The sequence below is a fragment of the Ascaphus truei genome, assembly GCF_040206685.1.
Source record: "Ascaphus truei isolate aAscTru1 chromosome 12 unlocalized genomic scaffold, aAscTru1.hap1 SUPER_12_unloc_1, whole genome shotgun sequence".
Classification (NCBI taxonomy): Eukaryota; Metazoa; Chordata; class Amphibia; order Anura; family Ascaphidae; genus Ascaphus; species Ascaphus truei.
Window position 1 is genome coordinate 797,235 of NW_027453837.1, and position 15,251 is coordinate 812,485.

Below are 15,251 nucleotides of genomic sequence, written 5' to 3' on the forward strand. Positions count from 1 at the left end.
TTGTATGTGGTAGAAACCAAGAGTGTTGAAAGAAGTTTTGCATGTACGACCACCTTTTCTTTCAGTTTTACTTGCTTTATGCTTTATGCTTTATCATAGAGGGCAATCATAAATGACAACATAGAAGAGGAATAAAGAATCTTCTTTTTTTTGCCAATTACATAGCAAGCTAAAGGAAAACATGCTAAAACCACATTGAAGATTTGAGTAACACAATTAAAGTAAATATGAAGGAACAAGGCTTGATGTTAATATTAAAGATATTTTAAATGCCTTAAGCATAGAATAAAATATTCCAACACATTTGAACTTTGCAACTCACTCAAAAAATCATGTCTTTTGATCAATTTTAAACAAAGGGTTCAGGGCTCTACGGATTTAAAGAATTTATTATATCAAATACACAACGTTTCAACCATCAAAAAGTGGTCTTTCTCAAGTGAGAAAGACCACTTTTTGATGGTTGAAACGTTGTGTATTTGATTTAATAAATTCTTTAAATCCGTAGAGCCCTGAACCCTCTGTTTTTTTTGCTGACTTTGGAGTCTGTCATTCACAGGGACTCCCCTGGATCAAGAGCACCAGTAACAACAAGTATCAGTTAGAGTTTTCAGTTTTTGGTGTGCAGCATTTATCTTGTTTTTTTCTGCTTTTGATCAATTTTGACATACAAAGGGTGGAGGGATACCAACATTGATCTCTTGGGTATCTAGAGGGAACTATCAATATGCAGACTATGGCAAAAGTATCAACAAAATAAACATGTCCAAGAATTAGGTATTCAATATTGTTAATCTGCAAGACAAAAACATACAGAACCCCTAAAAGATCATATTGAACCCCCCAAAAAAATAAATCTGATTTTAATATAAAATGTTCTGTCTCTGAATTTAATATCAAAGTACAAAGTACATTTGTTCTTAATGCGAATCATTCTGTTTCACAAAAGATTCCATAAAGTTTACATTTGATTAATTTCTTAATTTTATGTAAACTTCAGGAAGTTACAGTACAATTATTACAGTACATTAATGACCATTTTTCAGTAAAATTCATGCTAAGTTGGTTATTTCTTCAACAGGTTTAGAAAGCCCTGCTTATCTTTTGTGAATGATAACAATAAAACATTACAAATGCTTTTTCATAACAAAAAGCTATTTGTGCTGAAGTGTGATAAGCAGTTGAACTATAACATTGATTATTCCCATTATATTTAAACAATATAGTTTTGGCAGACTGTAAAGAATGTACACATCTCAATACATGCAGTACTTAGCACAGTCCTTAAGAAGAATTCAAATATTATCTGTAATTATAAAGTGGAAGAATTCCCTCACTCTCACACTAAAGTGCTCATTATCCTTTGTCACCTTAAGTTATTTCTGTAGGGGTAAGCCGTTTCTCCTCTATTTTATGTTGTGCAAAGTATTGCACACAAATGACCTCTTAGCACTGTGTTGCAGCATTGAGATACTTATCAATAGAAGACAATGCATTTATTGAAATGGAGTTCTTTATTAAATGTTTTACAGCCAGCAGCACCCTAAAATGTATAACTTGGAAAATGTTTGAAGAATTCAGAGTGTTTTCTTCTTTAGTGTGCCACATATTCCAGTAAGTAAAGATTGCTTTGCCAAGCAGATACAAACAAAATGCAAAGTGCAGTGAAGTTTTTAATAACACGTTACCACTGAAAAAGTCAACATAGTCAGCAGGATTTGAACCTGCGCGGGGAAACACCAATAGCATTGTTTGAATGTATACAATGTTAAATAAAAGGCCTATGGATGTAAATTGTAAAATGTAATCTTTTACATTAAAAACAACATTTCCGCATTTTGCTATTTGGCTTACATTGGAGCGCATGTAAAGCAGTCAAATTCAATAGGTGTCTCAATGTGGGCAAGAAGATATTGGTAATTGATGATGTATGATTTAAAAAAATAAAAAAATGAGAGCTGTCCAAGCAAATTCTTCCTTTTTTCAAACCAAAATACATCAGTGGAGCCAATGCTACCCATTATTTGGGTCTAGAGGATACATATATTTCCAGATGTATATATCCTAAAAAGGCAATCTTTAATGAGCATCCTGTCTATCTGTACTAAGTAGGGGTCAGCCTATCCCCCCTTCTTAACCCAACTATTCACCTCTCACATTCGTATCTTGCTCACCATATGTAAACCACTTCTCACCTCTCTCATAATCTGTTGTTATTACATTTCCTCCACCTACCCCCTGAGAATGATTAATAAACAAATCTAAACTCAATACAAAACCTCATTAAGAGTTAAAATTCACCCTAGCAAAGTCACATTCTGCCTTTCAATCAAGCCTGAAATATTTTTTCAAACACAATTTGCACCTGAATGGCGGTGGTGGAACAAAAGCTTTCTACGTTTTGTTTTTAAATCCAAACAAGTATAAATCCCTCTTAAGAGTTAATCCTCACTGTAGCACAACCCCATGCTATTTCACCAGAGTCTTCAATTGAATAAATTCTCTTATTGCTATAGGCGAGTGGATCTTGTATGTGGTAGAAACCAAGAGTGTTGAAAGAAGTTTTGCATGTACGACCACCTTTTCTTTCAGTTTTACTTGCTTTATGCTTTATGCTTTATCATAGAGGGCAATCATAAATGACAACATAGAAGAGGAATAAAGAATCTTCTTTTTTTTGCCAATTACATAGCAAGCTAAAGGAAAACATGCTAAAACCACATTGAAGATTTGAGTAACACAATTAAAGTAAATATGAAGGAACAAGGCTTGATGTTAATATTAAAGATATTTTAAATGCCTTAAGCATAGAATAAAATATTCCAACACATTTGAACTTTGCAACTCACTCAAAAAATCATGTCTTTTGATCAATTTTAAACAAAGGGTTCAGGGCTCTACGGATTTAAAGAATTTATTATATCAAATACACAACGTTTCAACCATCAAAAAGTGGTCTTTCTCAAGTGAGAAAGACCACTTTTTGATGGTTGAAACGTTGTGTATTTGATTTAATAAATTCTTTAAATCCGTAGAGCCCTGAACCCTCTGTTTTTTTTGCTGACTTTGGAGTCTGTCATTCACAGGGACTCCCCTGGATCAAGAGCACCAGTAACAACAAGTATCAGTTAGAGTTTTCAGTTTTTGGTGTGCAGCATTTATCTTGTTTTTTTCTGCTTTTGATCAATTTTGACATACAAAGGGTGGAGGGATACCAACATTGATCTCTTGGGTATCTAGAGGGAACTATCAATATGCAGACTATGGCAAAAGTATCAACAAAATAAACATGTCCAAGAATTAGGTATTCAATATTGTTAATCTGCAAGACAAAAACATACAGAACCCCTAAAAGATCATATTGAACCCCCCAAAAAAATAAATCTGATTTTAATATAAAATGTTCTGTCTCTGAATTTAATATCAAAGTACAAAGTACATTTGTTCTTAATGCGAATCATTCTGTTTCACAAAAGATTCCATAAAGTTTACATTTGATTAATTTCTTAATTTTATGTAAACTTCAGGAAGTTACAGTACAATTATTACAGTACATTAATGACCATTTTTCAGTAAAATTCATGCTAAGTTGGTTATTTCTTCAACAGGTTTAGAAAGCCCTGCTTATCTTTTGTGAATGATAACAATAAAACATTACAAATGCTTTTTCATAACAAAAAGCTATTTGTGCTGAAGTGTGATAAGCAGTTGAACTATAACATTGATTATTCCCATTATATTTAAACAATATAGTTTTGGCAGACTGTAAAGAATGTACACATCTCAATACATGCAGTACTTAGCACAGTCCTTAAGAAGAATTCAAATATTATCTGTAATTATAAAGTGGAAGAATTCCCTCACTCTCACACTAAAGTGCTCATTATCCTTTGTCACCTTAAGTTATTTCTGTAGGGGTAAGCCGTTTCTCCTCTATTTTATGTTGTGCAAAGTATTGCACACAAATGACCTCTTAGCACTGTGTTGCAGCATTGAGATACTTATCAATAGAAGACAATGCATTTATTGAAATGGAGTTCTTTATTAAATGTTTTACAGCCAGCAGCACCCTAAAATGTATAACTTGGAAAATGTTTGAAGAATTCAGAGTGTTTTCTTCTTTAGTGTGCCACATATTCCAGTAAGTAAAGATTGCTTTGCCAAGCAGATACAAACAAAATGCAAAGTGCAGTGAAGTTTTTAATAACACGTTACCACTGAAAAAGTCAACATAGTCAGCAGGATTTGAACCTGCGCGGGGAAACACCAATAGCATTGTTTGAATGTATACAATGTTAAATAAAAGGCCTATGGATGTAAATTGTAAAATGTAATCTTTTACATTAAAAACAACATTTCCGCATTTTGCTATTTGGCTTACATTGGAGCGCATGTAAAGCAGTCAAATTCAATAGGTGTCTCAATGTGGGCAAGAAGATATTGGTAATTGATGATGTATGATTTAAAAAAATAAAAAAATGAGAGCTGTCCAAGCAAATTCTTCCTTTTTTCAAACCAAAATACATCAGTGGAGCCAATGCTACCCATTATTTGGGTCTAGAGGATACATATATTTCCAGATGTATATATCCTAAAAAGGCAATCTTTAATGAGCATCCTGTCTATCTGTACTAAGTAGGGGTCAGCCTATCCCCCCTTCTTAACCCAACTATTCACCTCTCACATTCGTATCTTGCTCACCATATGTAAACCACTTCTCACCTCTCTCATAATCTGTTGTTATTACATTTCCTCCACCTACCCCCTGAGAATGATTAATAAACAAATCTAAACTCAATACAAAACCTCATTAAGAGTTAAAATTCACCCTAGCAAAGTCACATTCTACCTTTCAATCAAGCCTGAAATATTTTTTCAAACACAATTTGCACCTGAATGGCGGTGCTGGAACAAAAGCTTTCTACGTTTTGTTTTTAAATCCAAACAAGTATAAATCCCTCTTAAGAGTTAATCCTCACTGTAGCACAACCCCATGCTATTTCACCAGAGTCTTCAATTGAATAAATTCTCTTATTGCTATAGGCGAGTGGATCTTATATGTGGTAGAAATCAAGAGTGCTGAAAGAAGTTTGCATGTACGACCACCTTTTCTTTCAGTTTTACTTGCTTTATGCTTTATGCTTTATCAGAGTGGGCAATCATAAATGACAACATAGAAGAGGAATAAAGAATCTTCTTTTTTTTGCCAATTACATAGCAAGCTAAAGGAAAACATGCTAAAACCACATTGAAGATTTGAGTAACACAGTTAAAGTAAATATGAAGGAACAATACTTGATGTTAATATTAAAGATATTTTAAATGCCTTAAGCATAGAATAAAATATTCCAACACATTTGAACTTTGCAACTCACTCAAAAAATCATGTCTTTTGATCAATTTTAAACAGAGGGTTCAGGGCTCTACGGATTTAAAGAATTTATTATATCAAATACACAACGTTTCAACCATCAAAAAGTGGTCTTTCTCAAGTGAGAAAGACCACTTTTTGATGGTTGAAACGTTGTGTATTTGATTTAATAAATTCTTTAAATCCGTAGAGCCCTGAACCCTCTGTTTTTTTTGCTGACTTTGGAGTCTGTCATTCACAGGGACTCCCCCGGATCAAGAGCACCAGTAACAACAAGTATCAGTTACAGTTTTCAGTTTTTGGTGTGCAGCATTTATCTTGTTTTTTTCTGCTTTTGATCAATTTTGATATACAAAGGTTGGAGGGATACCAACATTGATCTCTTGGGTATCTAGAGGGAACTATCAATATGCAGACTATGGCAAAAGTATCAACAAAATAAACATGTCCAAGAATTAGGTATTCAATTTTGTTAATCTGCAAGACAAAAACATACAGAACCCCTATAAGATCATATTGAACCTCCCCAAAAAATAAATCTGATTTTAATATAACATGTTCTGTCTCTGAATTTAATATCAAAGTACAAAGTACATTTGTTCTTAATGAGAATCATTCTGTTTCACAAAATATTCCATAAAGTTTACATTTGATTAATTTCTTAATTTTCTGTAAACTTCAGGAAGTTACAGTACAATTATTACAGTACATTAATGACCATTTTTCAGTAAAATTCATGCTAAGTTGGTTATTTCTTCAACAGGTTTAGAAAGCCCTGCTTAGCTTTTGTGAATGATAACAATAAAACATTACAAATGCTTTTTCATAACAAAAAGCTATTTGTGCTGAAGTGTGATAAGCAGTTGAACTATAACATTGATTATTCCCATTATATTTAAACAATATAGTTTTGTCAGACTGTAAAGAATGTACACATCTCAATACATGCAGTACTTAGCACAGTCCTTAAGAAGAATTCAAATATTATCTGTAATTATAAAGTGGAAGAATTCCCTCACTCTCACACTAAAGTGCTCATTATCCTTTGTCACCTTAAGTTATTTCTGTAAGGGTAAGCCGTTTCTCCTCTATTTTATGTTGTGCAAAGTATTGCACACAAATGACCTCTTAGCACTATGTTGCAGCATAGAGATACTTATCAATAGAAGACAATGCATTTATTGAAATGGAGTTCTTTATTAAATGTTTTACAGCCAGCAGCACCCTAAAATGTATAACTTGGAAAATGTTTGAAGAATTCAGAGTGTTTTCTTCTTTAGTGTGCCACATATTCCAGTAAGTAAAGATTGCTTTGCCAAGCAGATACAAACAAAATGCAAAGTGCAGTGAAGTTTTTAATAACACGTTACCACTGAAAAAGTCAACGTAGTCAGCAGGATTTGAACCTGCGCAGGGAAACCCCGATGGATTTCAAGTCCATCGCCTTAACCACTCGGCCATGACTACATAGCAGTAGTACTGAATACAGTCACACAGATAGCTCTTGAGCGGATATGGGTAACACTCACTAATGAATGATGACCAATATGAACTAAATAACCATGAGAACATTTTCATAAAGAGAAATACATGACTTGTTTGTACACATTGTTTAAACAACATTATCTTTGTAAAATGTTGCTTCTATTGGGTTTTTGAACAATGACGAGAAATACTTTTTGTTAACCACAATCAATGTACAGTATGAAACAGATCTGAGGCAGAAAACAAGAAAAGGGGTTAAAAGGAGTAATGGGACAATGATCTAACTTGGATGTCAGAGATTAAAAGAGCAGAGTTGGAGGGTAATTGGGGCAAGAAGAACATGGATCATTACAGGAACATGCTCCAGTGGCGTAATCGGTTAGCGCTCGGTATTTATATGTCAGTATATGCTAAGCTATGCCGAGGTTGTGAGTTCAAGCCTCACCTGAAGCAAACCCTTTTTTTGTTTCATCAACCAATAGCATTGTTTGAATGTATACAATGTTAAATAAAAGGCCTATGGATGTAAATTGCAAAATATAATCTTTTACATTAAAAACAACATTTCTGCCTTTTGCTATTTGGCTTACATTGGAGTGCATGTAAAGCAGTCAAATTCAATAGGTGTCTCAATGTGGGCAAGAAGATATTGGTAATTGATGATGTATGATTTAAAAAAATAAAAAAATGAGAGCTGTCCAAGCACATTCTTCCTTTTTTCAAATCAAAATACACCAGTGGAGCCAATGCTACTCATTATTTGGGTCTAGAGGATACATATATTTCCAGATTTATATATCCTAAAAAGGCAATCTTTAATGAGCATCCTGTCTATCTGTACTAAGTAAGGGTCAGCCTATCCCCCCTTCTTAACCCAATTAATCACCTCTCACATTCGTATCTTGTTCATCATATGTAAACCACTTCTCACCTCTCTCATAATCTGTTGTTATTACATTTCCTCCACCTACCCCCTGAGAATGATTAATAAACAAATCTAAACTCAATACAGAACCCCATTAAGAGTTTAAATTCACCCTAGCAAAGTCACATTCCACCTTTCAATCAAGCCTGAAATATTTTTTCAAACACAATTTGCACCTGAATGGCGGTGGTGGAACAAAAGCGTTCTACGTTTTGTTTTTAAATCCAAACAAGTATAAATCCCTCTTAAGAGTTAATCCTCACTGTAGCACAACCCCATGCTATTTCACCAGAGTCTTCAATTTAATAAATTCTCTTATTGCTATAGGCGAGTGGATCTTGTATGTGGTAGAAACCAAGAGTGCTGAAAGAAGTTTTGCATGTACGACCACCTTTTCTTTCAGTTTTACTTGCTTTATGCTTTATGCTTTATCAGAGTGGGCAATCATAAATGACAACATAGAAGAGGAATAAAGAATCTTCTTTTTTTGCCAATTACATAGCAAGCTAAAGGAAAACATGCTAAAACCACATTGAAGATTTGAGTAACACAGTTAAAGTAAATATGAAGGAACAAAGCTTGATGTTAATATTAAAGAGATTTTAAATGCCTTAAGCATAGAATAAAATATTCCAACACATTTGAACTTTGCAACTCACTCAAAAAATCATGTCTTTTGATCAATTTTAAACAGAGGGTTCAGGGCTCTACGGATTTAAAGAATTTATTATATCAAATACACAACGTTTCAACCATCAAAAAGTGGTCTTTCTCAAGTGAGAAAGACCACTTTTTGATGGTTGAAACGTTGTGTATTTGATTTAATAAATTCTTTAAATCCATAGAGCCCTGAACCCTCTGTTTTTTTTGCTGACTTTGGAGTCTGTCATTCACAGGGACTCCCCTGGATCAAGAGCACCAGTAACAACAAGTATCAGTTAGAGTTTTCAGTTTTTGGTGTGCAGCATTTATCTTGTTTTTTTCTGCTTTTGATCAATTTTGACATACAAAGGGTGGAGGGATACCAACATTTATCTCTTGGGTATCTAGAGGGAACTATCAATATGCAGACTATGGCAAAAGTATCAACAAAATAAACATGTCCAAGAATTAGGTATTCAATATTGTTAATCTGCAAGACAAAAATATACAGAACCCCTATAAGATCATAATGAACCCCCCCCCCAAAAAAAAAATCTGATTTAATATAAAATGTTCTGTCTCTGAATTTAATATCAAAGTACAAAGTACATTTGTTCTTAATGAGAATCATTCTGTTTCACAAAAGATTCCATAAAGTTTACATTTGATTAATTTCTTAATTTTCAGTAAACTTCAGGAAATTACAGTACAATTATTCCTGTACATTAATGACCATTTTTCAGTAAAATTCATGCTAAGTTGGTTATTTCTTCAACAGGTTTATAAAGCCCTGCTTAGCTTTTGTGAATGATAACAATAAAACATTACAAATGCTTTTTCATAACAAAAAGCTATTTGTGCTGAAGTGTGATAAGCAGTTGAACTATAACATTGATTATTCCCATTATATTTAAAAAATATAGTTTTGGCAAACTGTAAAGAATGTACACATCTCAATACATGCAGTACTTAGCACAGTCCTTAAGAAGAATTCAAATATTATCTGTAATTATAAAGTGGAAGAATTCCCTCACTCTCACACTAAAGTGCTCATTATCCTTTGTCACCTTAAGTTATTTCTGTAGGGGTAAGCCGTTTCTCCTCTATTTTATGTTGTGCAAAGTATTGCACACAAATGACCTCTTTGCACTATGTTGCAGCATAGAGATACTTATCAATAGAAGACAATGTATTTATTGAAATGGAGTTCTTTATTAAATGTTTTACAGCCAGCAGCACCCTAAAATGTATAACTTGGAAAATGTTTGAAGAATTCAGAGTGTTTTCTTCTTTAGTGTGCCACATATTCCAGTAAGTAAAGATTGCTTTGCCAAGCAGATACAAACAAAATGCAAAGTGCAGTGAAGTTTTTAATAACACGTTACCACTGAAAAAGTCAACGTAGTCAGCAGGATTTGAACCTGCACGGGGAAACCCCAATAGATTTCAAGTCCATCGCCTTAACCACTCGGCCATGACTACATAGCTGGTAGTACTGAATACAGTCACACAGATAGCTCTTGAGCGGATATGGGTAACACTCACTAATGAATGATGACCAATATGAACTAAATAACCATGAGAACATTTTCATAAAGAGAAATACATGACTTGTTTGTACACATTGTTTAAACAACATTATCTTTGTAAAATGTTGCTTCTATTGGGTTTTTGAACAATGACGAGAAATACTTTTTGTTAACCACAATCAATGTACAGTATGAAACAGATCTGAGGCAGAAAACAAGAAAAGGGGTTAAAAGGAGTAATGGGACAATGATCTAACTTGGATGTCAGAGATTAAAAGAGCAGAGTTGGAGGGTAATTGGGGCAAGAAGAACATGGATCATTACAGGAACATGCTCCAGTGGCGTAATCGGTTAGCGCTCGGTATTTATATGTCAGTATATGCTAAGCTATGCCGAGGTTGTGAGTTCAAGCCTCACCTGAAGCAAACCCTTTTTTTGTTTCATCAACCAATAGCATTGATTGAATGTATACAATGTTAAATAAAAGGCCTATGGATGTAAATTGTAAAATGTAATCTTTTACATTAAAAACAACATTTCCTCATATTCCTATTTGGCTTACATTGGAGCGCATGTAAAGCAGTCAAATTCAATAGGTGTCTCAATGTGGGCAAGAAGATATTGGTAATTGATGATGTATGATTTAAAAAAATAAAAAAATGAGAGCTGTCCAAGCACATTCTTCCTTTTTTCAAACCAAAATACACCAGTGGAGCCAATGCTACTCATTACTTGGGTCTAGAGGATACTTATATTTCCAGATTTATATATCCTAAAAAGGCAATCTTTAATGAGCATCCTGTCAATCTGTACTAAGTAAGGGTCAGCCTATCGCCCCTTCTTAACCCAACTATTCACCTCTCACATTCGTATCTTGCTCATCATATGTAAACCACATGTCACCTCTCTCATAATCGGTTGTTATTACATTTCCTCCACCTACCTCCTGAGAATGATTAATAAACAAATCTAAACTCAATACAAAACCCCATTAAGAGTTAAAATTCACCCTAGCAAAGCCACATTCTACCTTTCAATCAAGCCTGAAATATTTTTTCAAACACAATTTGCACCTGAATGGCGGTGGTGGAACAAAAGCTTTCTATGTTTTGTTTTTAAATCCAAACCAGTATAAATCCCTCTTAAGTGTTAATCCTCACTGTAGCACAACCCCATGCTATTTCACCAGTCTTCAATTTAATATATTATCTTATTGCTATAGGCGAGTGGATCTTTTTTTTATAACTTAAATTTTATTGAATCAAAACAGCATAAAATACATTACAGAATACTTTTGTCTTGTATGCAAACAATATTTTAACAACTGTGTGAGTAACAACGAGGTCCTGCTGTGCTTCGGGACCCGGTCTTCCGGGTATTTTGGTGTGGACCATATAGTCCAAGCCGACTCTACTTAAATGGACAAACAGACACTTATAACTCAACTTAAAAGGGGAGACAATACATACTCACAAAAAAAAAATATATATAAGGAAAAGGGAGGTCGAGGCGGGGTGGGAAGGGGAAAGGGGTAGGTTGGGGGTGAGGTAGGGGGAGTGTGTTAGCAGTATATGCGACACGTGGTCCCGTGCCAAGCATCACAGATGTTTGCAAGCTGAGTCGTCTCTCACATTACTTATATTATAATGCTGCTATAAGAGGTCTTGGGTGTATAGAATACCTCTTGTAAGTCCCTCCCAAGGAGAACGCATCTACTGTTATCAGAGCCATATTGAGGACCTCTCAATCCCCGGGATATCTGTCTGTGCCAGCCAAGGCGTCCAGACTTTTAGAAAATTGTCACCAGTATCGTTAACTAAACTCGTTAATTTTTCCATCTGGCAAATGAACCAAATTCGATTCCGAATCTTTGGGATGGTTGGGATATCAGATTGTTTCCATAATGCTGCGATCTCGCACCGCGTTGCAATTGCAAAATGGGCAATTAGTTTGTTATTTGCTTTGGAAAGGCCCGTCAATGGCCTGTTCAGGAGGAACAACCACAGGTCTGGGGGAATGGTGAGATCAAACAGTCTCTGTATCCAATGTCTAATCGCCTCCCACAGTGGAGAGATCCGTGGGCAAGACCACAGCATATGTAACAGGTCGGCTGTTCCTCCGCACTGGCGGGGGCACAGGGGAGAGGAACCCGGCACAAACCTTGATAATTTCAGTGGGGTGAGGTGCCATCGCATTAGAACTTTATATGTGTTCTCCTTGAGCGTGGTGCATATGGAGCTCTTTGCTGTAGCCATATATATGGCGCTCCATTCTTCATCTTCTAAGTTTTCTCCCAGATCTGTTTCCCATTGAGATCGGAATGAGGGTATCTGCTGCTCATGTTCACCCGAACTGATCACTTCTCCGTATAGCTGAGATGTAAGTCCCTTCGTGTCGGTCTCAGCCAGACAGAGCTTTTCGAAAGATGTTAGTAGGGGGTATGGGGCAAATTTGTTATAAAATGCCCTGATCTGGAGGTATCTAAAGAATTCTGAGTGAGGGATCTCTTTTTCTTCCCTGATATGGTCGAATGTTTTGATTTTTCTGTCATAACCCTCCAGATCTCTAATCCGATTGTAGCCCCTCTGTCTCCAGATTGAGATATTACTGACTGATAGACCTGGAGCGAAATCAGGGTTATTCCAAATGGGTGTTGCCATGGAATTTTTTGTAGTGAGGGAATGTTGAAATTTTGTAGAGTCCCAGATTGACACTGAGTTGGTCACCGAGGAGAGCGGCATGGCGGTAAATTTTCGCGCCGTTTTAGGTAACCAAATTAAGCTGCTCAGTTCTAGAGGTGCACACGCAGCATTTTCTATTTCCACCCATCTCTTTAACTTTGGGTTAGATTGCCATTGTACAATCTGACTTAATTGTGCCGCCTTGTAGTATGATACCAGGCAGGGTACCGCCGGCCACCACAGATCTTTTCATATTTAATTTACTTACTCTCGGTTTTTTTACCTCCCCAGATAAATTTGGAGATTTCAGATTGAAGTGAGAGCAAGTCCCTCCAACTGAGTGGCACTGGAAGAGTTTGGAAGAGGTATAATATACGGGGGAGTAGGTTCATTTTGACACTATAGATACGTCCAATCCAGGATATCCTTTTGGATGTCCACTTCCGTAAATCAGATTTTAAGGTCCGAATCAGGTTGGGGTAATTTGCATTGTACACGTCTTTTACAGTTTTGGTGATGTGGACACCCAGGTATTTTATGTGGTTTTGTTGCCAGTTAAATTTGAAATTCAATTTTAGTAATTTCTCCGTGTGTCTAGGGAGGTTGATGTTGAGGGCTTCCGATTTGGATTGATTGATTTTGAAGCCGGAGACCTTAGAGAATCGATCTAGTAGGTCGAAGAGGTTTGGTAGGGACGTAAGGGGTTTTGTGATAATCAAGAGGATGTCATCCGCATACAGGGCCGCTTTATGGGTCTGGGAGTATGCGTTTAACCCTGAGATGTCTGGGTTTCCTCTGATTTGTGCCGCCAGTGGTTCGATACATAGGGCGAATAAAAGCGGGGATTATGGGCAGCCCTGTCTCGTGACGCTCTTTATTTGGAATGGCAGAGAGGGGTAGCCTTGGTGTATGACCCTGGCGGTGGGGTTAGAGTACAGCGATAAAATCGCCTCACTCACCCGATCTCCAAAGCCAAATGTCGCAAGCGTCTCTTTTAAATATGGCCAGTCTATCCTATCGAAAGCTTTTTCTGCATCCAGATTTAACAACAAGCTTTGAGTTGCCTTACTATTTGCCAAATCCAACAGATCAATAAATCGTCGTGTATTATCCGCTGCTTGCCGGCCCTTGATAAATCCGACTTGATCTGGGTGTATAAGTCTGGGTAGGATGAGACTAAGTCTATTGGCCAATAATTTAGCGTATAATTTAACATCAGTGTTAATTAATGATATAGGCCGGTAACTTTTGCAGTCTAGCGGGTCTTTCCCAGTTTTATGAATTAGTGATATTGACGCCTTTAACATCTCCTTGGGGATGGGGGCTCCCGCTAAAATAGCGTTAAACATGTGGAGCAACCTTGGGGCGAGCAGCTTTATAAATTTCTTATAGTAAAGCCCTGAGAATCCATCAGGCCCAGGGGCCTTTGATGGCTTCAGTTCTTTAATGGCCTGAGATAGTTCTTCCATAGTGAAGTCAGCATTTAAAGCTGCTCTATCAGTGTCCGTCAATCTCCCTAGTTCCGAGCTGGCTAAGAAATCTCTTAGGGCACCGCTCGTTGTACAGTTATGTGCCACTTTTTCACCGTTATACAGTGTTTCATAGAAGGAGCCGAATTCGTTTACAATTTTCTGAGGATTAGACGTGGGGGTACCAGATTTTAAGCGAATAGCTTGAATGTTATACTTAGCTTGCCTGTCCTTTAGCATGCAGGCCAGCATTGTATCCGGCCTGTTCGCTTTCTCGTAAAATTTTCTCTTTGACCAACTCAGTGAATTGTCAGCTCTGGAAGCTAGTAGCATGTTAAGTTCAATGTTGACATCTTATACCTCCATTAATGTTATGTTTTGGGGTCTAAATTCTTTTTATGGTCAGAGGAGAAAGTCTGTAATTTGTTTTGGAGATTAATAATTTTGGACTCTCTTTCTCTCTTTCGTCTGGCTGTGATATTTATTAACGTGCCACGTAACGTTGCTTTATGGGCTTCCCATAGGACAGTATGAACAGGAAAAACCAGGGGAGCGATTGTACCTTAAAATAAGAACAAAATCTGCATAGTGTGATAATGTTACGCACAATAAAGTGGTTTCTAAGAAACTTAGAAATCTATATGGGAAGGCTATAACACATATAACCACCCAAGAATGGTATAAACACCAAGAGGAGTTAAGACCTTAAGCAGAGACAAACACAGGGATAAACAAAACACTTTTATCCATAAATGAATGAATTGGAGGCTTACAGAATCCAAAAGGATTAACAGCATAGGGAGTAGGTAATCATCCGATCATCCGGTCACTGCTACTGCTGTACTGCTGCACGCCACCCGACTGTGTCTCGAACAGCCGTCACGTCACTTCCGGAATCCCGGCCGGTTGGAGATGACGTCACAGGCTCAGTGTTCTCTCTCGCTCAGTCTCAGGGTCACACTCAACGCGTTTCGACGCACTAGAATGACGTCTTCATCAGGAGTGTTTGTGACCTGTTCTAAGGGTCTTTATATACCCACTCAAACATATGTTAACCCCTCCTCCAAAAGGTTAATCATTTAAACATCCTAGCATCTGGGCAGCAATACATTAGGAACAAATTTTATACAATACATAAAATATCCATAA

The 15,251-nt window shown here is 36.3% G+C and overlaps 4 non-coding genes across 4 annotated transcripts; 2 read left to right on the forward strand and 2 right to left on the reverse strand.

Moving 5' to 3' along the window:
• Window positions 1–6,756: 6,756 nt before the first annotated feature.
• TRNAS-UGA (transfer RNA serine (anticodon UGA)) lies at window positions 6,757–6,838 on the reverse strand. Its single transcript has one exon. It is a non-coding gene; the product is annotated as a tRNA-Ser (tRNA).
• A 378-nt stretch (window positions 6,839–7,216) lies between these two features.
• Window positions 7,217–7,309, forward strand: TRNAI-UAU (transfer RNA isoleucine (anticodon UAU)). Its single transcript is given in 2 exon segments — window positions 7,217–7,254; window positions 7,274–7,309. It is a non-coding gene; the product is annotated as a tRNA-Ile (tRNA).
• Window positions 7,310–9,823: 2,514 nt separating this feature from the next.
• TRNAS-UGA (transfer RNA serine (anticodon UGA)) lies at window positions 9,824–9,905 on the reverse strand. The gene has a single exon. It is a non-coding gene; the product is annotated as a tRNA-Ser (tRNA).
• A 379-nt stretch (window positions 9,906–10,284) lies between these two features.
• On the forward strand, window positions 10,285–10,377 carry TRNAI-UAU (transfer RNA isoleucine (anticodon UAU)). Its single transcript is given in 2 exon segments — window positions 10,285–10,322; window positions 10,342–10,377. It is a non-coding gene; the product is annotated as a tRNA-Ile (tRNA).
• The last annotated feature ends 4,874 nt before the right edge of the window (window positions 10,378–15,251 follow it).